Raw genomic sequence first — 27373 nt, forward strand, 5'->3', positions numbered from 1 at the left:
GGGGAACTGTTATTAATATTTTTCTCCCCATCTTTACCACTAACCACTTCTTTCTATTATGATTGGACCTGAGTTCTCTGGCTGAGGCTTTTCCATATGCAGGTGCACATAACTTTCAATTTTTTTGTAATATGAAGATAGCATGTTTCAGTGGGGTGCTGGGGAAGTCAGGGGAAAAAAAAAATCAAAGCCAAAACCAAGCCAAACAAAAAACAAAAACTAGTTTTAGACTCAGGTACATATGGTTTGAATCCTAGTGCTACCACTTAATGAGAAATTGTCTCAATTATTTTTCATATAGAGTTATGCCATCTATTTTATGAGATGTTGTGAGAAATTGAGGTAAGGATTTGAGGTCACATATAAAGCCTCTAGCAGAAAGCTTGAAGTGCCTCAAAGTGACATTTTAGTAAGCCTTCAGAATACAGAGAGCTACTAGTACACATGGAGCTACAAGCCAGCAAAGTTCAGCATTCAAAGCAACTATTTTTTTACTGTTTAGGAGGAGGCAGTTTAAGTAAACAGATGCAAAGAAATATCATCTCAACATTTCTATTAAATTAGGGAGGTATTTGTCATATTTTTCCTTTTGGAGGGAGAGATAGATTTTGTTTAAAGTCTAGAGACAGAACTTAGAGACAGAACCTACACAGAACATGGCAGGAGAACCTGGATAGATCCTGGCTAGAGATCCTGGCAAGAGAACCTTGCGACAGAACCTTGCGATAGAACCTGGCTGAAGAACCTAGAGATAGAACCTGGCTGGAGAACCTAGCAAGAGAACATGGCTAAAGATTCTGGACAGAACCTGGCTGGAGAACCTGGCTGGAGAACCTGGCGACCGAAACTGGCTGGAGAATCTGGAGAACCTGGCTGGAGAACCTAGCAAGAGAACATGGCAAGAGAACCTGGCTGGAGAACCTCGCTATGATGATCAACTGAAAGCTGCATCCGTGTCATTCCTTCTTTGCTGACTCCGTCCACACCTTTGGGGACCCCTGGACCTGCTGGGGTTGGACCCCAGCACAGTTGGACATCCCCCAAGGGGTCCCAGATTGGAGAGGGTGCAGGCTGGGCTGAGGAAGCTCCCCATCCCTATGCACAAATTTCGTGCACCAGGCCTCTAGTTTCAAATAAGAGGTATTTAATGAGAAAATTAATGCCTTTGGAGTATAAGTCAATAAATCTTTTCTGCCCTGGTCAGTTTTGGTTAGTGGTTAGAACATCAGCCTGTAGACTGAAGAGTCATGGGATTGATTTCTGATCAAAGGATGTACTTTGGAGAAAAAACATCCAGGAAGAACCAAGATGGCAGCATAGGTTAACGCCGGAGTTTGCTGCCTCGAACAACCACTTCAAAAATACAACTAAAAGACGGAATGGACATCACCCAGAACCACAGGAAGGCTGGCTGAGGAGAGATTCTACAACTAGAAGTAAAGAGAAATCCATACCGAGACTCAGAGGAGGCGCAGTGCGGAGGTGAAATACTAAGGTGTGGAGGCGCGCGTGGAGCGGGCTGGCGGCAGAGGGCACGGTTGTTGTTTTCAATCGGGAGGGAGTTTCAGACTCTGAGCTCCAGATCCGGGTGAGTCTCTAGGGACCCAGACTCAAACGGGAGAAGCGGGAAGGCAGCTTTCTCTCCGAGGTTTGCAGCGGTTGCAGAGCCGCTGGGGACGGAACTGAGAGCAGCCATAACTGCTCGCTCTGCCCACCCTGTAGATCCCCTGGGACCTGCCCCGCCCAAGCCCTGCACAGAAGCATTTGCCAGATAGCCTCAGGCAAAGGCTTGATTAGCACCGCCCTAGAGATTCAGCACAGAAGCTCTCCCACTGCAGACACAGCTGACTCTCATAGCCAGTTAGCCTGGAGGTCAATTCACCCCTAGTACTGCCAACAACAATTAAGGCTTAACTACAACAAGACTGCGCACAAAGACCACAAGGGGGTGCACCAAGAAAGCATAAAAAATGCGGAGACAAAAAAAACATGACAGAAATGGAGGATATAGAGCTAAAAAACGCACTTTTGAGGGCTTTCAATAATTTGCTAGAAACTGCTGATAAACTTGATGAGAGCCTCAAGAAATCTAATGAGACCCTCGATGTTGTGATAAAGAACCAACTAGAAATTAAGCATTCACTGACTGAAATAAAGAATATTATACAGACACCCAACAGCAGACCAGAGGATTGCAAGAATCAAGTCAAAGATTTGAAATGCGAAGAAGCAAAAAACACCCAACCGGAAAAGCAAAATGAAAAAAGAACCCAAAAATACGAAGATAGTGTAAGGAGCCTCTGGGACAGTTTCAAACGCACCAACATCAGAATTATAGGGGTACCAGAAGATGAGAGACAGCAAGATATTGAAAACCTATTTCAAGAAATAATGACAGAAAACTTCCCCCACCTGGTGAAAGAAATGGACTTACAGGTCCAAGAAGCGCAGAGAACCCCAAACAAAAGGAATCCAAAGAGGACCACACCAAGACACATCATCATTAAAATGCCAAGAGCAAAAGACAAAGAGAGAATCTTAAAAGCAGCAAGAGAAAGAGACTCAATTACCTACAAGGGAATACCCATACGACTGTCAGCTGATTTCTCAACAGAAACTTTGCAGGCCAGAAGGGAATGGCAAGAAATATTCAAAGTGATGAATACCAAGAACCTACAACCAAGATTACTTTATCCAGCAAAGCTATCATTCAGAATTGAAGGTCAGATAAAGAGCTTCACAGATAAGGAAAAGCTAAAGGAGTTCATCACCACTAAACCAGTATTATACGAAATGCTGAAAGGTATCCTTTAAGAAGAGGAAGAAGAAGAAAAAGGTAAAGATACAAATTATGAACAACAAACATGCATCTATCAACAAGTGAATCTAAGAATCAAGTGAATAAATAATCTGATGTACAGAATGAACTGGTGATTATAATGAATCAGGGACATAGAAAGGGAATGGACTGACTATTCTTGGGGGGGAAAGGGGAATGGAAGATGCGGGAAGAGACTGGACAAAAATCGTGCACCTATGGATGAGGACAGTGGGTGGGGAGTGAGGGCGGAGGGTGGGGCGGGAACTGGGAGAAGGGGAGTTGGGGGGGGGGAAGAGGAACAAATGTAATAATCTGAACAATAAAGGTTTAATTAAAAAAAAAAAAGTCTAGGAGGTGCCAGGAATAGGAATACCTTAATCTAAAAATCACTGGGAATTATTTATCTGAATATTTATAAAAAATACAAAGATTATTACAGAATTTTAATATCATGACTTTGAATAAGAAATTCGATTATATTTTGCAATTAATTTATACATTCGTTATTTTTATTAACTTTTTCACATTTTTGTGGGTTTAATTAGGAAAATAAGGAGGAAAATGTCACACATTTTAACAACAGAAATACACTTTTAACAATATGGTAAAATTATAGTTTTCCTCACAACCACAGAGAGCTAATGACTTAGAAGACAGAAGGATTATAATGCATGCTTTATATTTCTTACTAGAGGCCCGGTGCATAAAATTTGTATATGGGTGGGGTCTCTAGACCTGGCTGGCGATCAGGGCTGATTGGGGCCAGGCAGATCAGGGCCAGGCCGGAGAGGAGGTGATGGTTGACAGGCTGGGCGTAGAAGGCACGGATGCCTCTGCTGCCATAGTCAACACCCCACCACTGTGCGGTTCCCTGCTTCCCCCACTCCTCATTCCCTCGTTGCTGTGCTGCCCCTGCAGTGGGAGGGCAGCGGGCCAATCAGGGTCTGCTGGCTGGGGGGAAAGAACAGGGCAAGGGAGGTTGGCCACCAGCCCTGAGGAGGGAGCTAACCCTCGGCACCCCTGGGAAAGGGGCCACATTCATCACCACCCACCCCTGGTTCCCTGTCCCAGTCTGGGGGCCCGAAGGAGAGACTGTGGGAGGGTGTCCTGCTGGGGGAGGTTGGCTGTGGGAGCACACTGACCACCAGGGGGCAGCTCCTGCATTGAGCATCTGCCCCCTGGTGGTCAGTGCACAGGTTGTTTAGGCTTTTATATATATAGATGGGAAAGAAAGGCCAGTGTTCTAAAGTGATTTTGTAAATGGTTATTCTTCCCAGCACAGTGCCTGGGTTTCCAATGTCATTCCCATTTGGATTTAATCCCACTACTTAACATAGCAGACAGAGAATTATTGTAAGACTTGCAATGAAATAGTAGTGCCAGGCCTTTTAAAATGTAAACTTTGTTCCCTGGGGAAATAAGTTGATAGTTAAGAGAAAAAAAAGAAATACCTTTCATCACATGACATGAACCGTTCAAAAGAGATCATTTGAAGGCACCTCAAATGATTGTCATATGCTAAATTGATTTAAATATACTATAATACAATTAGCTAAAATAGTAAAATTTACATAATTTACTTTTGTCTCCTTGTTTTAAATTATTTGTCTCAGTTATTTCCTTATAAATTCTTTTCTTTCTTTAAGCCTCTACTATGTTAGATTATCAAGCTAAAATAGAACGACTCCAAAAATTCAGAGTAAATGGTGAATGGGATGGAGTTTAATTGTAACTTTAATACATATTTTATAATTTATAAACATACAGATACTTCTTGAAAGCAAACCTTTAAATAGTAAGTTCATAAAAACTAAATATTAAAGTAATAGATGGGACTGAACTTGAACTTGACTGAAGTAACAAAACATAAAATCTGTGGCAGTATCTTTTATTAAAAAAAAACAAGTTAAAATACTTGATGCCCTTTAGATGCAAAATATGGTTGGATTACAAAGCATGTTATGGTAAACTCACTAACAAGGGAAACATATTTAAATACTAGTGGCCCGGTGCACAAAATTTGTGCACGGTGTGGGGGGGTATTCCCTCAGCCCAGCCTCTCCAATCAGGGACATCCTTCTCGCAATCTGGGATCACTGGCTCCTAACCGCTCACCTGCCCACCTGCCTGATCTCTCCTAACTGCCTCTGCCTGCCTGCCTGATCACCCCTAACTTCCCTCCCCTGCCAGCCTGATCGCCCCTAACTGCCTCTGCCTGCCTGCCTGATCACCCCTAACTTCCCTCCCCTGCCAGCCTGATCGCCCCTAACTGCCTCTGCCTGCCTGATTGCCCCCAACTGCCCTCCCCTGCAGGCCTGATCTTGCCCCCAACTGCCCTTCCCTGCTGGCCTGATCTCACCCCCAGCTGCCCTCCCCTGTAGGCCTGACCTCTCCTCCAACTGCCCTCCCCTGCAGGCCTGATCTCGCCCCCAACTGTCCTCCTCTGCTGGCCTGATCACCCCTAACTGCCACTGCCTCAGCCCCTACCACCATGGCTTTGTCCAGAAGGAAGTTGGATGTCCAGAAGATGGCTGGTCGACCCAGTCTAATTAGCATATTACCCTTTTATTAGTATAGATAGATTATATAGGATAGGATTGCTTAAATGGGGGGCGGGGAGAGCCTTTTTCAGCAGGAGGAGATGCTCTTGGCAACAAAAATACATAATCCCTATATCTGGACTGATAGCCAGCCATATGCACTATACTGCCAAGCTGGTCATTAAAAAAATTGAACCACTTTCTTACACCTGACACCAAACAGCTGTTGCCTTAAAACCCCTCCTCTGCCCCCACCTTAGGTTCTGCCTTCCTAGTTCATCTAGATTAGGTTCTGATTGGTCAGTTTTTATGCCAGTCAGCATTAAAAGCTCTGCCTCCTAGGCAGCCATTGGCTCCTCGCACTTCACCCAGATTTGGTTCTGATTGGTCAGTTTCTATGCCAGTCAGCATCTCCGGGCCTATTTCTGGGCCTGATCATGGAGGCGGGGCTGATCAGCAGCCACCCCAGGCTGCTGGTGAGCCGGCTGAACTGCTGACCTCTCGGAGAAAGAGAGAGGCAAGGGCTGATCAGAAGCTGCCACGGAGGCTGCAGATCAGACCCTGCTTCTTTCTCCAGGTCTTGCCAGCAGCCGCAGCAGCTGCTGATCAGCCCCGGCTCTCTCTCCAAGGGGTCAGCAGTTCAGCCCGCAGGCCAGTCCCCGCCCACCTGAGCCTGCTGCACGTGCAACCTGGCTTCGGTGGTCTCTTCAGTCGTTTTGGACGTTATGAACCCTGACTCTTTATATATGTATAGATAGATGATACCTAGTATTACTTTTATTTTTAATCTTCCCCTGATATTTTTTAAAATAATGTTTAAAATATATATTTTTTATTGATTTCAGAGAGGAACAGAGAGGGAAAGAGAGATCAATGATGAGAGAGAACCATACTGGAGACTGAGCTGTCAACACGGACAGGTGCCCTTGACAGGAATTGAACCCAGGACCCTTCAGACTGCAAGCTGATGCTCTACCCACTGAGCAAAACCGGCTAGGGCGGATATGGATTTTTTAATTGATTTTTTAAAAAGAGAGAATAAGAGTGAGAGAGAAACATCAATTGCTTGCCTCCCATAGGCACCCCCACTGGGAATGGAAGACACAATCTAGGTATATGCCCTGAATAGGAATTGAACCCCCAATCTTTTGGTGTACCTGAGGATGCTCCAACCAACACAGCCACCCTGCCAGGGCCCTAGTATTGCTGTTAATTTTAGAGCCTGTGAGGAGAACATCTGATACCTATTTTGTCAATGATTTCCGTGAACCAGAGCTATAAAAGCACAAAACTTTAGAGCTGAAGGAATTTAGTTACTTTGGTAATTACTAGTCTAGTTGAATAAGATGTATGAAATATTGGCTCCAAAGCAAGATCTTGGAGATAGCCTTAGTTGTAAAGGGTTCGTAAGATTTCCTGGATCAGCCTCTTGTTTCTTCGCTTCAGATATTCTTTTTCTAAACCCATTATTAGTACTTATCCATTTCGCATAATCTTCTAATCACTAGATTAAGATTTTGCTCATCACCGAAGCTGGTCAAAGTGAGCTTAAAAAGACCTTTCTGTTGAGCTCATATGCATACACCTTAAACCAATTTCCAATTTGATTTAACCTGTAAGGACATGACCTTCCAGGGTCTTGCTATTACATTTCTGTAAATAGCACACGGTTCTTTTACCAAGGACTCTGGTTACCTAGTGCTGCAGTGCAAATCGTCTCTCCAAAACCATTATAGCTTGGAACGGGTAAAAACGCAAAATTCTCTGAAACCAGATACTGTGTCTTTTTTTTTTTTTCTCTGTGGAGAAATTGCAATCCTAGTTACAGCCAGTAAAGCTTTCTAACCCGGTTCTTCCTCTAGAGGGAGACACAGTCCAGCTTTTTACCCATTGCCGCCCTTCCATTTTTTACTGTCTGTCTTTTCCTGCAGGACCGCAGTTTGCTCTCAGCAGCAGCTGCGTCTGCTAACAGAACTGGCGGTTGGGAGGCAGACGGAGGGAGGCAGCATCGTTTGGTCTTGCCACCCCATTTTACTGCTTCACTCAACCTGGAGTGTTGGGACCTATTCTCTCTCTGCGTCCTCTCCAACCAGGCTGGGTGGAGTAAGGGGTGTGGGTGGACAGGGGGTTCTGCCCTTTTCGGTGACTTTAAAAAAGGTACCACCGGTGTCTATGGACTGTATAGCGCTTAGGAGAGGGGGATTTGATTACTAAACCGTTTACTTTTTTTCCCTTCGGTAATTTGGATTTGTTTCCTCGGCCCCTTCCCCCGCCTCCCTCTCTCCCCCTCCCGCCTTTAGCGAAGTGACACACTTGCTCGCTCCAGTTGGATGTTGGAACTTACACCTTCCCGGAGGTGACGGTGCCAGGCACTGGGGAGAGGGGGACAGAGGCGACTTCCCTTCCTTCCAACCCAGGATGCCTAGAGGGGCAGCGGTTGGGCTGCGTGGGGCTCTGCCCGCAGCACTTCTAGGAGGGATTGAGGGGCTGCAGCTGGCCAGGCGTGGCTGCTAATTGGACTCACGCTAAGTCTCCGAGAGAGCATCAGCTGGGACCTATCTGCTAAAAGCGGGAGCACGGGCACCTGCACCGAGGAACCCGGGCGGCTTGCGGGCAGACGACGGCCGGCCGAGCTCAGAGCCTCTCCTCCTTCCTGCCCAGAACCTCCCCAGCAACTCCTCCTGGACCTGCGAGGGCCGGAGAACAGAAGTGCGTGGCAGAGGCTGCTTTCCTGAAGGTGAACCGTTCCGTCCAATTGCCTTTTCCCAGAGAGCAAAAGGGAGGGCGGGAGACGGAACGGAGTCCTGTGTGAGTGTGTGTGAGAGGGAGAGACGACGTGAGGCGAGAGGAAAAGTCTGTACTCGGCGTTAAAAGCAAACAAATCAGAGATGGAATAAGGGCGGTAATTGCTGCAAGACCGCCTTGATTCTCGCAGCGGGGGGAGCTGAGCGCACCGCGCGTATCCGGCGAGGACGGCGGGCGACCGCGGGCGCTGGCGAGGGCTGCGGGACTTCGGCTTGTCCTCGGGAAACACATTTTTTTGATTACTTTGACACCGTGGCATAGAAGGGAGGAAAAGAGGCGAGGCTCGCTCGCTCCACCTTCCATCCGCTTTAAGGGGATTCCGGTGTAAATGTCAAGAGATTCCTGAGCCTCTGTGCCATCGGAGGAGGAAACACACACGCGCGCACACGCACGCTCCGGACCTCACTCCCCAGCCCTCCACGAGCACACCCCACCGGACCCCGGTTCCCTATGCCCCTGAACGGGGACGGCGGATTGGCATCTTGGAAGCGATGCGAGAGCGATAAGGCTGGCGCGGGCCCGCGGAAGCTGCAGGAGCATCGCTAGGTGTTGCCGCCACCAGGAAGCCGGGCTGCAGGTAGGTGCGAGCCGTGCCCCCGCGGGCTCGGGGGACTCGGGCGGCCGCTGGAGGACCCGGGCCCGGAAGCCCTCCCCTCCCCGGGGTCCGGATCTGTTAGGGAGCTCGTCGGGGCAGGCGGGAGGGGAGAGCCGATGCTGGTCGGGCGGCCAGCGTCTTCCTCGCGGGCTGTCGGAGTAGGGGTGCGGGTAGAGGGACACCGAGAGGGGAGCCGAGCGCACGAACGACGTTCCGAGCGCGGCGCCCTCCCTCCTTTTCTGCTCCATTTCTCCTAACCCTGCGAGCGACCCGGCCGAGGGTGAAAGCGAGTTTTAACCGGACCCCCCAGCCAGGTCCAACCGGGTTGGTAATCATTTCGGACTCCTCACCAGGAGTTGGGGGTCGCGTTCGAGGCAGGACCGTTGAGGTGTGCCAGGGCGCCCCTCTGACAGCCCTACTTTCTGTCCACTTCTGATTAGCTGATCCTCGGGCCTGCCTGCAGACGGTGGGCGTTTCAAGGAGGCTCGTTTCAATGAGACTTCCCCACTTCCAACTATCTTCATAAAGAATCGTCCTGATAAGTTCCTCGGCCCCATCTGTGTAAAGGGTTATTTCAATTTGGGAACGGACGCTTTATTTCCGAGTGAAATAAAGCTTTCATAGAGGATATCACAAAAGAGCTCCGGGAAAAGCATCATTTGACGAACTGCGTTCAACAACAACAACAAAACCCAAACAAACAGCTTCGAGAAGCGAATGGGTTTTCATTTCTTTCCCAATGGAAGCCTCCCAGATCTTACTAACAGGGCACGGTGTTTCTGCCCCATTGCTCTGCTGTCCCTTCGCCCCCTCTGTCCCAGAAGGCCGGGTTCTTATCTGGAGGTGTTTTCTTTAGGCTATTGGTCCTCCCTTGCCAGTGGGGAACGTGTTGTTTCCAGAAACTGCCTTTGCAAAGGAAAGTTTGAGATTCGCCGCCCGATTTCTCCGAGGACTGCAGGCTGAGCTGTCTAGTCTCCGCTTGAAAAGGAGTAACTGTGGGCGCTTGCAGAGCTGCCGCCTCCCCACCCCCAGTGGACGCGGCGCTCTCCCCTTCAGCATTCCTCTTCCTGACCGTGTTAAACAATTGCCTGAAGCGTTTGGAATCAGATGTGTAGTTACTACAATGGCTGGCTAGCCTCCCTCTCTCCAACCTGGTGCTGAAGAGAGTTTGGCTTGTGGCAATGAGACAGAAAAAATACCTTCTGTTTGTGTTAAATCCCCTCTTGCATTTTGTTGTTTTTGGGGAAAAAACAAAACAAAACAAAAAAACCCACCCAACACAAACCTGAAAACCTTTACTCTGAAAAGTCCCCTCAGAGCAGTCAGTATATGAGTCCTCTCAGGACAGGATGAATTTCAATGACTATTGACTGAATGATAATTATCTGGTTCCTGTCTTCCCAACTAGATTGTTTGAGACATTAATGTTCAGACTGTTATCAATTAACACATTAAAACTGCTCTATTAAGCAATGTAAGTTAAGACAGCTGAGTAATTAATTTCTGTGTAAAGTGCTAAATGGCAATAACTAGCAAAGGAGATTGAAAACACTTCTAAAGCCTTTAAAAACCAGAGCATTACGATGATAGGTATTCACTCCAGCCTTCCTATGTTTCTAGGTGTACTCTCAGACTGGTGAATCTGTTACAGTTTCAAATTTGGCACCTAAAGAACCCTAAGAATGATCATACACATGTAATTTAATTGTTTCTTTTCCTACTTTACTCTGCCTCATCCTGGGTCAATTGTTTGCATATTGACCTCTTTAGAGCCCTATTTTTTAAAGCTACCAATAGCCTTTGAAAGGCCATCAGTAACTACACTGAAGCGCATTTTATTTTGGTTTTCTGAATTTTCAATAAAAATGGGATTGTATTATTTATAGATAGTATGCTATGAGAACAGTGTCACACCAACTGAATGCTCAGACACAGTGACTCTTTTAAGAGGCAGAGCACAGTTTAGTGTTTTGCTTTCTATTAGGCATTTTTTGAAATTGAAAATCTTGATTCTTTTGCACACCTTTAATAAAATTTTGTAGTTTAAGATGCATAAACTTACGTGTTAACATATAATGCTATGATATATGTCTCTTAAAGAAGAACCAAAACCTTGACATTAATGCCACAAGTTGTGCTAAAGGGGAATTGAAGTTTTCTGAGTTTGTGATTTTGAATCTGAAAAAATGTTAGCTACTTTAACAATGACAAATTGCAGAATGAAGATTTATTGAGATGCCCATGGATCTATGTCATAGGTAAAAAATGATACATATTGCTTAGAGACTACATTATAGTATTTATTAACCACCAACTTATAAAATGTGAGCACACAGCTGTAAAAAGGCCTGTTTTTAAATGTGGTTACGTTTCCTTTTTAAAAATGTATAAAGTAATGAAATTTAGGGGTAATACAAGATTTTATAAACTTTATTTTGTGTATTATCAGAAAATCTTAGTGATCCTGGATCTAGTATTTTAACAAATGACCCTTTTACAATGTGTTTTTGAACATTGAAATATTGAGAGTGTATTTTAGGGTTGATTTATCATTAATTACAGGTTATGGATTACCCTGCATGGGGAGGGTAAAATGTGCCTTTCCAGCATTTTCCAGGATTTCTTATCACGGGCCCTAATAGAAGGTATTCTCAGATTCTGCCTAAGTTCAGCTGTGGCTGCAAACTGATGAACATTTGCCTCTCTAATGCATGTGTTAAACTAGCAGTGCTCCAAGTGTCATCAGTTATTTCTAATATATTTGGGAAGATGAAACAACCAGAGTGCAAACAGTTCAGTGCCCATGCTTTTACTTCTCCAGTATTTTATTAGGGATGCCTCATTAAGTCACATTATTCTGCAGCTGTTTTGTTCATTAAAGATTCAAGTAAAAATAAGGAACTTTACTGTGCAATGCAGCTTAGTTTCCTGGGTGAAAAACCATACGTTGAGGTAAAATAAGCATCTAACATAGTCCCCTTTGATCTATGCCTGACATTTACAATTGCAATTCACCAACCTGTTATTAGTAGGGTTCCCTCAAAACACAGAAGAAACACATTAGCACAGATGCTGCTAGATATGAAGGCCACACTAGCTAGATTAACCTCATATCTGGTCCACATCCTTGCACAGTATTTCACATGATGCATCTTACTTAGGAAGCATTGATTTTTTTTAATGCCATGTAATATGATGAATTTGCCATTTTGTTCAGAAATTCTTTGGTTAACTTTATTTTGAACACTGTATTTGAAGCATATTGAACTATACCACTGGAAGAGGAGGAATAATTTCACAATGAGTCTTTTTAGAGAACAGTTTTACTTAAGGTTTGGAGCATAGGCTGAAATAGGGGAGATGGAGAGAAGGGCATGACAACCAGAGAACTAGAAGTTAGTTTTTGTTTTTTAGTTGTCATTCACCACTGATTTATTGGGTAATTTTTAGAAAGTCTGATTCTATTCATTTGGCACAGTGATTTAGTGTCCTTGTCAATGAAATATAACTAACAATTCTTGTCTTCCACTTATTCTTAACAGAATTTTTTAGAGGAATGGTTAGACTTATTGGAACGTGAAGAAAAGAACTATTTAAATACATTTCTCTGCAATATCTATCTAATCTCTATATCTATACATATAGATGCACATGCATATATGTATACAAATGCTTTTAATGGCACCTATGGAAAATGCTGGTTTTTGTATTGAAGGGGGTGAGAACAACTATAAAAAATGTGTACATTGTTAGGTACATAGTTTTTCACTACTTTGCATGATTTGACCTACAGTACAGCTGTATCCATGGTTTAACAAGGTCATTTGTAATTGAGTTTTACTGTTTGAGCCACTGTTACATGCAGTATATTTTTCCTTTTTAGTTTTTTTTTTTAAGGTATTTTTGTCCTTGCTCTGTTCAGGCCTGTCTAACTCTTACTACATTTTTATTTGTTAGGCTACAAATGCAAAAATTAATCAATTTTATCCCCTATGTAGGGATGCTTTGGGATGTGTTTATTGACACCATGACTGGGAATTTCAACATATTTTAAACACTGAATAAATCTGTATGCTGTCTTTATTAAATATGCACCTCTGCAGTCCAAACATAAACCTCACATTACGTTAGAGCATACTATTCTGGTTTACAAGTGTTACCTACGCATTTTCCAGCAACATATTGATATTATAGGCCAAATTTCTATTAGATTTCCATAACCCACCCACTTCCAATGTATATACCACATGTATATGTTGGATTTCATCCTCTGCTATAGTGATAGGCCATTTAGTTCCTGGAATCAGTGAAAATCTGGCCTTTTTTAGGCAACTGATTATTATGACCATTGGGAAATATGTGCAAGACTTTCAGGTTACTTGGGATTCAGATGAAAAGTGAATATACTAGTATTCACTATAAGGAAAACATTTCATTTTGTTCACAGTGATCCAGATGGGGTATGAGAGATGACTAAGGAATCAGAGCTTATAGTACGCTTTTATTAGATAAGATCCTTTTAGTCACTTCCTTTAGTCTCCTGAATTACTCCATAGTAGCTGTAATTGTTTTATGATTTCATCTGAATGGTCAGTTAGTGACGGTACGTCTGTCTCCCTTTCCCTAGCAATAGCACAAACATAGTCATTTAATTAAATTTATCGTTATTTTTGAAAGTCTTTACAGAGAGACTGGATATTGTGATAATGTTGAATTCTTAGCAATTATGCTGGTAGGCTGGATTTAGAACTTTGACAAAATGGGGACAAGTAGCCCCTTTGCTCTGTAAAGCTTACGCTTCACATAAAGCCCGGAGAGTGCAAAGTAGCTTTTGATGAATGCAAGGTTTGTTTTACTCAGTACTTTTTTATGTTTTTTTTCTGCTGTGAAGTAGTCACTGTATAATTGCATGCATGTGAATGGGCAACTGTGTTGACCTTTAAAGGTCATACAAAGATTCTAAACCTTTCAATTTCCAGTGATAATTGCCTATGACCTCCTGTTGCTGCATATGGAGCTTTCTGTTGAGTTTAATAATACAGAGTAATACTTTGGCTTTCTGTTGCAGATTATGCAGCTCTTTATAAGCACATTTACAAAGGTATCCATAGTAGGCACTATGATGGAAGACTTTTGGAAAAGTGTATTTGCTTTGGAATAAAGTTTTCAAGCCAGAATGGCCTGGGCTATGAGGAGATGGACAGATTCTTTCTGGAACAAAAATCCTTCATTTAAAATTATCTTTATGTAAAAACTGTGCAAAGTTTTATTTGATTCTGGCTGAATTTTTCTTTTTTAATGTCTTTCTTGGAGATTCCAGTGAGAATTGAACTTAAATATTGGAGGAAGGAAATATGTCTGCTCTCTCCTGCTCTATTATGAAAAAGACCATCTTTATGAGAAAAGCAAGGTGTGTTGTTTGTTCCAGTCTGTTTTTTTTCTGGTTTCATATTCTTTGTCTTTATGGGTTTATTTTTTTTTAAGTATTATTTTTTAAAATATATTTTATTGATTTTTTACAGAGAGGAGGGGAGAGGGATAGAGAGTTAGAAACACCGATGAGAGAGAAACATCGATCAGCTGCCTCCTGCACACTCCCCACTGGGGATGTACCCACAACCAAGGTATATGCCCCTGACTGGAATCGAACCTGGGACCCTTGAGTCCGCAGGCCGACGCTCTATCCACTGAGGCAAACCGGTTAGGGCTTTGTCTTTATGGGTTTAAAGTAAGCAAAAGCAGGGGAGTAAAAAAGGGCTATATGGTCGTAAGAATCTTAACAAAATCTCAAGCTAGTAGTAATATGACACAGAGACTGTTAGAATATATTGTTCAAGAGGGTAAGTGTTCTATGGCTCTAAAATTTGGTCTATTCAAGCAATATAACTCTATGTACTAATGCAGTGAATTCATGTCTGCTCAGATCAGTCAAGTATTCAGAAATAGCTAATAAAGACTATTTAAGGAAAACAATATAGACACTTTTTTATTCGTATTAGTTTATGGACAGTTTCAAATTAATTTAAGGTGGACAAATCTGGTTATTAGCACTTCTTTCTTAGTTTAGTTTTACCTTACTACAGGGGTCTAGTGAATGGCATGCTCATATTTGTTAGTGCTGGAGAGTTCAGTGAATTTCTTCTTAGAATGGCTGTCAGACATACTAGTACCAATGACCTGGTTCTGCTTTTGTTTGTATTTTCTTCAGAAAGTTGAGTTGAATTGAGCAAAACAGCTCTAACTTTAGTGTTTTGTTTTTATGGTGTATAAGGAGAAAGGAGGTAGATGTACCTTTCAGTCAGGCAATCCAAAGGCCAAGGGCAAAGTGAAAGGGTATTGCAATCTCATACTCCATAAAACCATTTTGAATAGTTTTAAGTTACAGGAATATTTTTAACCTAAATTTTTTCAGCTTTAGTTATATTACAGTAGAAATGTTATATTACAGCAGTTTCCTGCTAAGATACATGTTTAGCATTATTGGAAAAACCTTTTAGATTGATTGTTGGCGTGTTTATAAATATACCAGAATTGGGTCAAAACTTAGATTTTGCTATTTGACAAACTTAGATATATTTGCTTATCCCATCATCTGCTGAGTGGTTAAAATTCATTGGCTTGCATTTTGGTTAGCAGATACATTTTGAAAATGACTATTATGAAAGCACTGTGGTACAGTGGCGAGAGGTCTGGAGATACTTTTGTAGTTCTACCAATAAGTAACCATGCAACCACAAGAAAATAACTTTATTTCTATGAGCCTCAGTTTTTCAGCAATGTTTTTTTTTAAAGTCAAGTTTTCAAGACAATTCAAAATTTGAAAAATTTCCCCTGTGCTCAGATCTACTAAGCATCATGGCATGTGAGGAATAGTACTATAAGACATACCTTTTAGTTAGGCAGTCAAGAGACATCTAGCACATAGTTCCTGGCATATTAGTAACTGTTCTATAAATGCTTTTCAATAAGTGATTTGTGAAAGTTGTCCAGCTTTATACAATTGGGATGATGATGATAATGATAATAATGATTATGGTGATGACTAAAGAGTATAGATAGAGGGACATAAAATTGAATCAGACTAAATCTTATAATTCAGCTTAGCCATTTTGTCTAGTTTATATTATGCTGTTTTTTTGCAAAACAAGTTGTGGTAGACTACGAGTCTTAGGCTTGTTAGGGTTACATGTCTCTTCTTTACTGCTGGTTTTCATCGTCACTCAAATAAAATGAACAACCAAAATAGAGCTAGACTAGCAAATGAGTACTCTTCATATATCTGTTGATAATGGAACACATTGATTCAAAATCTGTGTATGAATTTTTGAGAATTTTTCATTCCTGGGAAAAGTTTATTCATTTATTCAATAAGTATTTATTGAACAACTTCTAGGTGTTTGGGGTCTCTCAGTAAATAAAAAAAGACAAAGACACCTGTCCTCGTGGAATTTACCATTTCAGTATATTACTTGAAGTTTTGAAATGAATCTGGAGGAGTGGTTCAAGAATGTATTGTGCTGTGTCTGCACTTGCCACTAATTCTTGTTTATGACTGTGAAGCATAGTTCTGAAAAGACATTGTTAAAATAGTTAAATTGTCTGAGTTGGAATGAGATGTGTAGAAAAATAGCATAGTATATACTGAAGGTGAGTGGATTGATTCCACTTCCCAAGGTCTATGACCAAACCTAGGGTAACACAAACAGGAGCTCCTTTTCCTGAATTACACATGGGAAAGAATAAATTCAGATAGGCTGAATGATTTGAGTTCAGCGACATGATACTTCTAGAGTCCCTTAAATGGGTCACACATTCAAACACTTACGGAGACCGGTTGGGAATGTGAATGAGGGAAGCAGACCAAATGGAAGATGACAAATGATAACTGACATCAACTTCAGCTACAGTGTTGGGGATACCATAGGGAGTGGTGGAGATTCTGGCCAACATCTAAGTGAGAAAGCTGGACCTTGGCTCCCCTTATTGCCATGCCAGGATGTAGGTCTGGTGTTGCCAGATTTTCTGACTTGTTGAAGGAAACTTAGATGTGCAGATTTTTTGATGTGAAAGTTTCAGATTTTTAAATGAACTCAAAGTTAAAATACTCTGTGGGTCAACAGACATATCTGAAGGCCATGTGCAGGCTAAGGAGCATGTTGAAAGGGGGATATGTGAGAACAGCTAGTTAGGGACCCTCTGTCATCTCTAGCCATAATCCTCCAACCCTACTGGCATCTGGAGTGAGATTAGTTGCCAGTACAGGGCTCAGCTGGAGCAGCTGAATAATAACGAGGAGTGGTTCCATCTGTCTCTGTATTTAGTTTTCTTCATGTTGACTCATTGTGCAGTTGATGCTGAACTCACCTTGAAGTTGGTGGTTTCTTGTAGGGTTTAAGAGAGATGCTGGAAATGCAGAAGTTTAAATTGATGCCATGTATTTGGAATGTGCTTTGTAATTCTATAATGCCTTATTCTTTTAGATTAGTGCTTCTTAAACTTCAAAACGCTCAGAAACCATCTGGGGGAATTTTGCTAGAATGCAGGCTCTAGAGTGGGGCCTGAGATTCTGCATTTCTAACATGCTTCCACGTAAAGCTAATGCTGTTGGCCCATGGACTACAGTTTGAGTTGCAAGGCTTTAGAGAGCATTCTCACCTGAGCTTCCATTCATGCATGCAGAAATGGGGGAGGCCTCCAACCCTTAGCTCTGACAGGGTTCTCTCTGCAATTACAGCCCAAACCTGGCCACTGACTCAAAACACTTTTTTCAAAGGCTCTTTAATCTGAGCACAGAATTCATGTGTTTTGCTTATTTTTCTAGTCTTTTGTTTAGAGAACATATTCCCCCCCCCCAAGTATTAATCAGACATTATCTGTTCCTCATATATTAATACAAGTTTGATTCACTTCCTACAGCTTGAAGGAATAAGTTTATTTCTTAACTAAGGCATTATATTTGGCTCTCTAAATCAGTTTTGAAATTTTAACAATATTTGCTTCCCTTTAGGACTTAAATGTCAAAATTTTGGCCACAATAACTAGATTTTTGTTTTACTTAAGTAGTTATTATGAGTAGGCTAGAGGATAGATTTGAAAAATGATGGTTTATCTGTGTGTTTATTAGGCTTACTATTTTATTTTTTAATTTATATTTATTATTGAAAGTATTACAGATATCCCCCATTTTCCCTTCATTAACTCCCTCTTCCCGTCTCCTCCCCAAGCCTTCACCCACTGCACTATTGTCTGTGTCTGTGGGTTACGCATATAAATTCTTTGGTTAATCTATTCCCGCCCCTCCCTTCCAGCTCTCATTTCCCTATGAGATTCATCAGTCTGTTGCATGCTTCCATGTCTCTGGATCTATTTTGTTAGTTAGTTTATTTTATTCATTAGATATCATATATAAGTGAGGTCATGTGATATTTGTCTTTCTCTGACTGGTGGGCTTACCATTTAAAGTGACTGTTTCTTGCCTGGCCTATGTAGCTCGGTGGTTGAGTGTCGACCCATGAACCAGGAGGTCACGGTTCGATTCCTGTCAGGGCACATGCCCGGATTGCGAGTTTGATCCCAGGTAGGGGGCATGCAGGAGACAGCAGATACGGTAGATGATTCTCTCTCATCATTGATGTTTCTATCTCTCCCTCTCCCTCTCTCTGAAATCAATAAAAAAATTTTAAAAATGTTTAAAAAATAAACATCTTTATATAGATGAAATGACTATCTCTCTTTTTTTTTTTTTTTTTTTATCATTTTGCTCTGCTAATCCTAACCACCTTTCCACAGTGGTCTCTTTAGGATTGAAGACATAGTGACCTATTATTTAGGGAGTTTTACTTCTTTATATATCGTTAGCATTTTTTTTTCCTAAACCAGTTTTACTAATGCCAAGTGTCATAGCTAGGTTTGTGACTCTTTTGTACTGAGGTTTGACCTGGGTCTTATGTCAGAAGCTCAGTTCATTGGGTAAACTATTTTGTTGCCAGTTTTATCAATGCCCTGAAAATTCTTATGTTTCTTATGCTGGCATATTAATTATAAACTGAGATTGGATTTAGACATGTCAGTCTGAGGGAGTGAAGCAATTTGTTTTCTTGCAAGTTATATGATTAATATAGTTTGCAATAGTAATGCTATTAAAGCTTACTCATTTTTTTCATTTAAGTGCTTCGAAGTTTCTGATATATAAAATAGCTTTGCTTAAAACTAAGTAATAATATGATTTCATTTTCCTGAGTCTGTTAGACTGTAAGCTCTGTGAGGAAGAACTATGTGTATCATGTTTCTATTGATTCCCAGTGCTTAGCATAGTGTCTGGCACATAATAGGTACTTGATGAATTTAATGGGAAGATGATCACGAGCTCATATTGATAAAATGTCTTTTTGCATATTTCTTCAGTGTGTAAGGAAGTATTCTGTGAAGCATTGTCGTTTATTCTGTCTAACTAAGTGTGTGTTTATGTTGTGTGTGAGAGAGAGACAGAGAAAAGATAGAGGCTATTGATTTTGACCTACACCTGAAAGATATTTTGGCATTAAAAAATACATACATTCTAGGCAAAATATCAAGTGGAAAAAAATAAAATTAGCATGCTGACCGATATTTGACAATTTACTGTAGTTTGGAGGTTTAGGGACCACATATGCTTGTGATTCTACTGTAAATTAAATAATATTTGTCAATGTCAAACTTAAGTGTTGTTAATCACATATGGAATATACTTTGATTGCTCTTGTCAGTGACTTGACTCATAATTCATTAGGGAATTTAATGCCATTTATTCTTATCTACATAATTACCATTTTCATAATTTATCATGAACCAGATTTGCTTCTTTTCACCTTCAGGAACACTTTTGATTGTGATACCATTGTTCTTGGCTTTAATGATATTTAAAATTATTGGTGTTCTAAAATTTAAATGCTATTTAGTACAGATAGTATGCATTCAAATATTTTATTTTAGTCCTAGACCAACTAAAGATTTTAAATGCTTGCTGCTATTGAAGATTTTACAAAATTAAAACTTTATAAATATTTGATTATTAAGAAAACTCATGTGTATTATAAAACCAAGAGTCACCCTAACCAGTTTGGCTCAGTGGATAGAGTCTGCAGACTCAAGGGTTCCGGGTTTGATTCCGGTCAAGGGCATGTACCTTGGTTAAGGGCACATCCCCAGTGGGGAGTGTGCAGGAGGCAGCTGATCAATGTTTCTCTCTCATCTATGTTTCTAACTCGCTATCCCTCTCCCTTCCTCTCTGTAAAAAAAATTAATAAAATATATTTAAAAAACAAACAAATAAATAAAAAACAAAACCAAGAATCAACTCATTAGATCATCAAAAACTTAGTTGTATTTTTTGTGTCACCTTTATTTTAAAAGTTTGAGTTAAATTGTATATATTAGCATCCTTTATGCTTAAAACGTTTCTTAAAACCCTTGAATATGATATATTTTTTGAAGTATAAAGTATGTCTCTTGCATGCTTCCATGTCTCTGGATCTGTTTTGTATTTTTGGAACTCCTCAATGAGTCAAAAGACAGTCTTTGAAATAAATGGACCCGTTATTGCCTGTATTGTCCCAGAACACTGAGATGTGTATAATTAAGATCTAAGTTTATTGAGCTAGGACTACTGTGGAACTAATTGAAAAAGACCTCTTTTTCTTCCCCAACTCAATACCAAATATGAGACGAATGAAAAATTTAGGGACTGTATAGTACTAAATTTCAATATCAATCAATAGAATTAAAATCAGGCTTATTGTATAGTGGTAAATTTTATTTTGGAGCAAAGTCCAAGTTATAATTCTAGGAAGACTGGATTAGCTATGGTTTTCTTTGCATAGCATCTTTTCCTAGCAGCTGATTACATCTAGTCTTTAAGGTGGGCTTCAGGGTCTGTGGCCAATACTTCACTTTGTATTTGTGAAATCTGCTTCCAGTTCAGTGGGTAGGTGGTATGGCAGACTGGAGTGAAATGAAAGACACAGAAATAAGACTGAATAACTGGCGGTCAGGGACTGAGAAGGTTTGCATTTGGTAGGGAATTCCAATGGGAAGAGGAATTAGGAAGGGAGAAAATAGAGGTGAAAAGGAAAGTTTGTTCTCACTAGCATTTTTATACAAAAAAAGAGGAAATCCTTGACCCTTGAGAGAGATTAGAAGTTAGACAAAGAATAAATCCATTGCAGTTCTTGGGGGAGCAAAGAGGTAAACTGGCAACCAATAGAAGTAAGACTGTTGAGAGAAAAATGTTTGATGCCAAACCAAAGTTTTCCCTTGGTCTTGTGAAAATTGTTACTGGGAATAAGAAATTTTCATCAAGGTATTTTACCAAACTAGAAGTCTGAAAGAATGTTACTGAACATTTTTGTCATTAGTTTCTCATTGGTAAATTGGATTTAATTTACTTAGATCTCTCCAAGCTTCTTTAAGTCAATGATGACCATAGGTCATCCTATGCTTCTATTAACATATCTTGAACACTGTCCTTTCTCTCTGCCTCTTCCCCACACTATGAAATTCTTGAGGTCAAGGAATGTTTCTTATTCTTCACCATGTACCGCCCAAGGATAATCTAGAACATATTCAGACATTTAATATGTATTTTATTAATTTATCTTTAATTTTTTATTCTAAAATTCAAAATTATTTTCATCTTTATTTTCCATAATAAAAAACAAAATGTGTTCCAGAGGCACACATAAGTACATTTACATAGCGCTGTATTGTTTATAGAAATGCTTTCATACATGTGATTTCATTTGATACTATAAAATGGCTAGGAGTTAGGGATGAGTGATATTTTCAATTCTGGGTGAGGAAATGGATAAAAATCATACAGCTAGCAATGCCAAGAGGCTGGTTTGAATTGAAAGCCTATCTGCTGGGAGATAATTCTCCATGGGTCTCTCAAGACATTAACTGCCCTTTTGTTCCATAAGATCTTTTTAAGGATGTTTCAAAAGTAAACTGTCTCCCTTTGATTCACAAGGCAGATTTGCCTACTGTCCAGCATAAAAAAAAAAAAAAAAGTCTCCCTCTAGGACAAAGGGAAGTCTGCTTATTGTCCATTATAACATACTAGAGGCCTGACGCATAAAAATTCATGCACTTTGGGGGTGGGGTGGGGTGGCCCTCAGTCTGGACTGTGCTCTCTCGCAGTCCAGGAGCCCTCAGGTGGGGGAGGGGGATGTCTGACTGCCTCGGAGGCGGGAGAGGCTCCCACCACTGCCACTGCACTCTCCAGCCATGAGTCTGGCTTCAGGCTGAGTGGCACTCCCACTGACCTCTAGGGGGCAGCTCCTGCATTGAGCGCCTGACCCATGGTGGTCAGTGCGCGTCATAGCAACTGGTCGTTCCGTTGTTTGGTCGACTAGAATATTAGCCTTTTATTATATAGGATTTGGGTTCACTTAGCTCAGGGTTCCATAAACCAATGTGTGTACAACATCCACATGGGCTGCTTTGCATCGTACCTGTGGGACTTGGAGTAAGGGAACTCACTAACCTTCATGTTACTTGATATTCAATAAGTAATAAAGTCTTTTGTCTCTGACACAGGAATCTCATGTCTTTTGCCAGCAACCATAAGCTATGGTAGCCTAACTTGTAAGATTATAAGTAGGGTAAAAATCTCAAACCCTTCACAGTTTTTGACAGTGTCTCTTTCTGTCACATCAAATCATGTCTCTTTTTCTTTGCCTACTTTATGTCCACTCTCATAGCTACTCTAAGTAAAGTTGTATCAAAAATGTGTGATCTATTTTACTGCTGTCAGGCTTTCAGTACTCCCCCACCTGAGGTCCATCCTCCTCTGATATTCAGAAAGATCCTTTAGTGGCAGTATAGAGGATAGGTTCCATGGGGGGCAGAATAGGAAGTCAGGGGAACCAGCTAGGGAGGTGTTTTTTGATTCTTGTGAGAACTGGAAAGAGTTTGAAGAAGAGTGTTGAAGAAGGGAGGAAAAAAAAGACACAATTTAGAGGTGGAACCAATGGGTCTTAGAGACTGAATGAGTGGGGGGGAGAGAGAAGAGAGTCAAGAATAGGTCCTGGCTTCAGTGACTGATATCATTTATACAGAAACATCCTGAAACCTACTGTAGTCTATCTAGATCAGTGGTTCTCAACCTTCTGGCCCATTTAGTACAGTTCCTCATGTTGTGACCCAACCATAAAATTATTTTCGTTGCTACTTCATAACTGTAATGTTGCTACTGTTATGAATCATAATGTAAATATCTGATATGCAGGATGGTCTTAGGCGACCCCTGTGAAAGGGTCCTTTGACCGCCAAAGGGGTCGAGACCCACAGGTTGAGAACCACTGATCTAGATGAAGACAATAGGCTTAATGTTAAGCATTTTGAGTTGAGATGCCCTCGGGATATCCAAGAGGACATTTAAGTAAATAGTGGTACATTTGAGTTTGAAGTTCAGGTCAGAATTATGGTTTAGAGATAGAAGTTTGGGAGTCATCAGCATACATGTTGCAGTTGAAACCTCCTAACTGGATGAGGTCTCCAGGAAGAGTGTGTAGAAAATACCAAGGAGAGACAGAACCCTGGGGGAACAATAATGTATATAAAAGAATCTCAGCTCTACTTAATGTCAGCAGGAAGAGTCGCTTTCTCTCTGTTGTTCTCTTTCTGGATTTTTGCCCGGTTTTCAGGAACTTGGCCTCATAAACCAGGGAGTCCACCTCTCCTGCCTAGAGAAGCTGATAATAGCAGGAAGAGAGAGCACTGGAGAAGAGTGGGCAGCATGTTCAGAGTTCCCCATTTCCATTTTCCCTCTGCTATGCCCTGAATATTATCATGTACTAAGGCTGTGCCCCTGCATGGCTGTCACAGACAAGAACACTGCGAGGGTCCAGAGACTTTTCATTTGTGGTCTTTATTCTCCATGGAGATCTACAGACATAAAAAAAATTAAAACTCAAGTGTTTACAATGTGCCAACACTGTGCTAAGCACTTTACATGAATTACCTTATTTAAATCATGCAGTAATTCCAGAGGAAGGTACCACTACTATCCATCCTATTTAATAAAAGTCTAATATGCTAAGTGTCCAGTAGTCCAGTCATCCATTCAACCAATCAAAGCATAATATGCTAATGCTATGCTAAGGCAGCTCAACCGCTCACTATGACGTGCACTGACCATTAGGGCAGACAGTCAATGGGTTGACCAGTCACTATGACGTGCACTGACCACCAGGGGGCAGATGCTCTGACCAGTAGGCTAGCTTGCTGCTGGGGTCTGCCCGATCGGAACTGAGTGAGATGAGCCGGACATGCCCTGGAGCCCTCCCATGACCCCTCCCCCCAGTCAGCCCCAACAGGCCCCCATCAGGGCAGGCCAGCTGGACCCCACCCATTCACTAATTCATGCACCGGGCCTCTAGTAGTATTTTTATAAAGAAGTAGCTTGACCAAGGCCACACAGCTTGTAAGAAGTGGAGAAAAGTTTTGAATCACATACCCTACCTTCAGAGCTGAGTTTTAACCATACAGTACTGCATGTTAGTCACACTTGTTGTAAAATGAGACTCATTCTGCTTAGCAGAAGGCTAGTTAGAGAATTGTCTTGGTTCAAATTACTTATATTTAGACATCCTAAGTATGCCCTATTTCTTCAAATTTAGAACTATATTATTCAAACTACACTATAATATCTATAGCATTATTTGAATATGTCACAGATTTCCCATAAGTGGCTTTCTATGTCTCCTGTTTCATTTGATAAAAAATTTTAAGTAATGAGATATAGAACTAGCATTCAAGAAAATCTGGAAAAAAATATATACGCAAATATTTATTCCTTTGAATTAAAAAACTAAAACAACAACTCCAGCTCCTAACCAAAAGTGAGCTAAAGTGTCTTTTTCAGGAATTTAAATTCAGGCTAAAATATTCTATTACATTTACCTTACAAAAATCTCTCCTGGGCTCCTTGCTCTGTAAGAAATGGGATTCTTGGGGGCAGGGCAGGAATAGCCTATGCAGCAGCCCTGTTTGCAGAACGCAGTTGCATTTGTAGAACCTCAATATAAGACCAATGAGATGCTCAATGCTTGGTAAGGTTTGTACATTACAATCTTCTAATTTTCTGATTAATGACAAAGCCTCACAAAAACATTAATTATATTGAAAAAATTCAGACAATCCCTGTTTGAGTAAACAGTAAATATATCTGTAAATGGACCTTTCCCCGAATAATATTGTAATATAGCCAGCAGACATTCTGTGGTACTGTGAATAGTAGGTTCCTATCTTTGCATGTTATAGATGTTTTTAATATGAGGACAACATCAGAGGAGGAGTTCTGTATTACAGCCACATTGTATTTTCTTTTGACTCTGTTTTTAGAATTCAATGTTAGAAAAGAATAGGACAGATTGAATATTTTTTTTTAAAATGAGATGTATACTGCAATACCTCTGTAGACATACATTCAGATGTACATATTATATGTATTATGTACTCTTTGTATACTTGATTGACCTTCTTGGTCTGAATTATAGTTGTTGCTTATCGAGTGGAATAATAATTGGTGATAACTAGTCTTAATAGCAATAAGTTAAATATCACTGTCGATTATGCACTAAAATTATAAATGGAAACAAAACTTTCTAGCTGGGGCTAAGAGAAAGGCCCTTGTGAAGCATAAGATTTAAAATCATAACAAACAACAATGTAATTTCATTTGAGGATCCACTTTGTTGAAGATGACAAGATAATTTTTTTTAATGACTGAATGAGGATATGGCAAAGTGAAATTGTGGTATAAAGAAGCTTATTGTAAATACACAATAACTAGAGAAGAATAAAAATGTGAAGCCTGAAGAAATATAATTAGAGCACTGAGTAGCCATTTCAAATATTTTTCTTTACACATTTTCTTATAACATTTACACATGAGTTTCCACAACCCAATAATCTTATAGTTTTAAACCGGAAAAAAAACTTTGGAGTATATACAATCCAAAAGCCTCACTCTATAAATGATTTCTTAAGGCCCAGAAAAGTAGCTTGATTTGCTGAAGGGCAAAGAAATTCTGTCAAACCCAGATCTGGAGCCCAGGTTTCCTGATTTCCCAATGGGATGTTTGCACTACAAATAATCTTTGTCAGCTTTTCATGGAATCAAAGTTTTGGAAGGGAGTTTGAGAGGTACCTAATCTATCTTGCTTTCTTACAGTGATTTAGAAAGTTATGTGAATATTGATAAAATTAAGGGAAAAAAGATCCACAGAGAAAGGAATGTTAAAATTTCATTCAGTTATTTATTCTAGAGTTTAAAACCCTGTTTGTCAATATACTTATTCATTTAATCGTTATTTATGGAGCACCTACTATGTGTCAGGCACTCTGCAGATACATGTAAAACAGATACTGATGCAGATACTTGTAAAGCAGAATGTCCTTGGAGTTTATAATCCAGTGGGGGAGACAGCCATTAAGTAAATATGTATTTCTGTATGTATACACACACACACACACACACACACACACACACATTTGCAGATTAGGGTAAGTGTTATATCAGAAAATTTATTTTCATATATTTAGAAAACAATGTTTTTTCAGTGGACACACATACAAAGAAAAATACTCTGATTCAAAATGAGAGAAAATTTGTAATAGTTAGAGCTGTCCAAAGATTAAGAATTTTAGAAAATGGTAAATTTCTAGCACTGGATTTATAGCTATTAATGGATCCACCTTGATATAATAGAATTACTTATTTGTTTGCCTTAATCACTAGATGATATGATTCTTGAGGGCAGGGACTGTTCTTTTCCTATTTTCTGGTACACTGTGTCCTTGTCTTCTCTCTTCTCAATCTATAATTTTGCTAAGTAAGAACATTAAAATTGTCTTAAATGGTTTTTTTTTGAAGAATGGTTTTATTATATGATCTCCGCTGTTTTTCTTTTTGACAAAGAGATTTTGTGATGATTTGCTTTAATAGGTTTCTAGTTACATGAAAAATATATATGAGAGACAATACAGTTACATTCTGATCATCTTCCTAATCCTCCATGAATTTTTAAAAATAATAGATGTGGGCCTGCGGCCAATTTCTTAGTATTATAATATATTTATATATTTAGTTTTACTTGATCTTAGTATTGTCAGTATGCAATGCATTAACAGTGAAGAAAAGTGGTCTTGTAATGTATCTTGAGAAATGTCTTTTGGGGTATGCCTTTTCTTGATGATGCATTACCAAGGGGCTATCATGTAGCGGAAGTTTCTTGTTATTGCTCCACCTTTGTTCTAATCACAGCTGTAATTTCACTACCATCAAAGTACAGGGCCTACATTTCAGAATTTGGAATTCTGTAATATAAAATTTTAGCAGAGCATAGCTCAAAAATAGCATGTGGATTTGCTTGGTTATGTTCTCTGTATTCTTTTTTTCTCTTCAAATATTATAGATTGTCTGAATGAATCAGCTATCAGTAGAGAGGATTTATTTGCTTATGTTCTCTGTATTTTTTTCTCTTCAAATACTATAGTTGTCTGCATGAATCAGCTATCAGTAGAGGTGATTAATAATAAAACTTAATAACAGTGATTAATACTAAAATA

The 27373-nt window shown here is 40.3% G+C and overlaps 1 protein-coding gene across 3 annotated transcripts in view; it reads left to right on the top strand.

The window, feature by feature from the left end:
- Positions 1 to 7417: 7417 nt before the first annotated feature.
- TAFA2 (TAFA chemokine like family member 2) overlaps positions 7418 to 27373 on the top strand; it is a 466038-nt gene continuing 446082 nt past the window's right edge. For all 3 annotated transcript variants that reach the window (XR_011470817.1, XM_070409826.1, XM_070409829.1), the window contains exon 1: positions 7418 to 8743. The gene's annotated coding sequence lies outside the window, so the exon portion shown is untranslated. The remainder of the gene's footprint in view (positions 8744 to 27373) is intronic.

This window comes from Myotis yumanensis, unplaced genomic scaffold (genome assembly GCF_028538775.1).
Source record: "Myotis yumanensis isolate MYYU_CA2020_CCGP unplaced genomic scaffold, mMyoYum1.0.hap1 SCAF_3, whole genome shotgun sequence".
NCBI lineage: Eukaryota > Metazoa > Chordata > Mammalia > Chiroptera > Vespertilionidae > Myotis > Myotis yumanensis.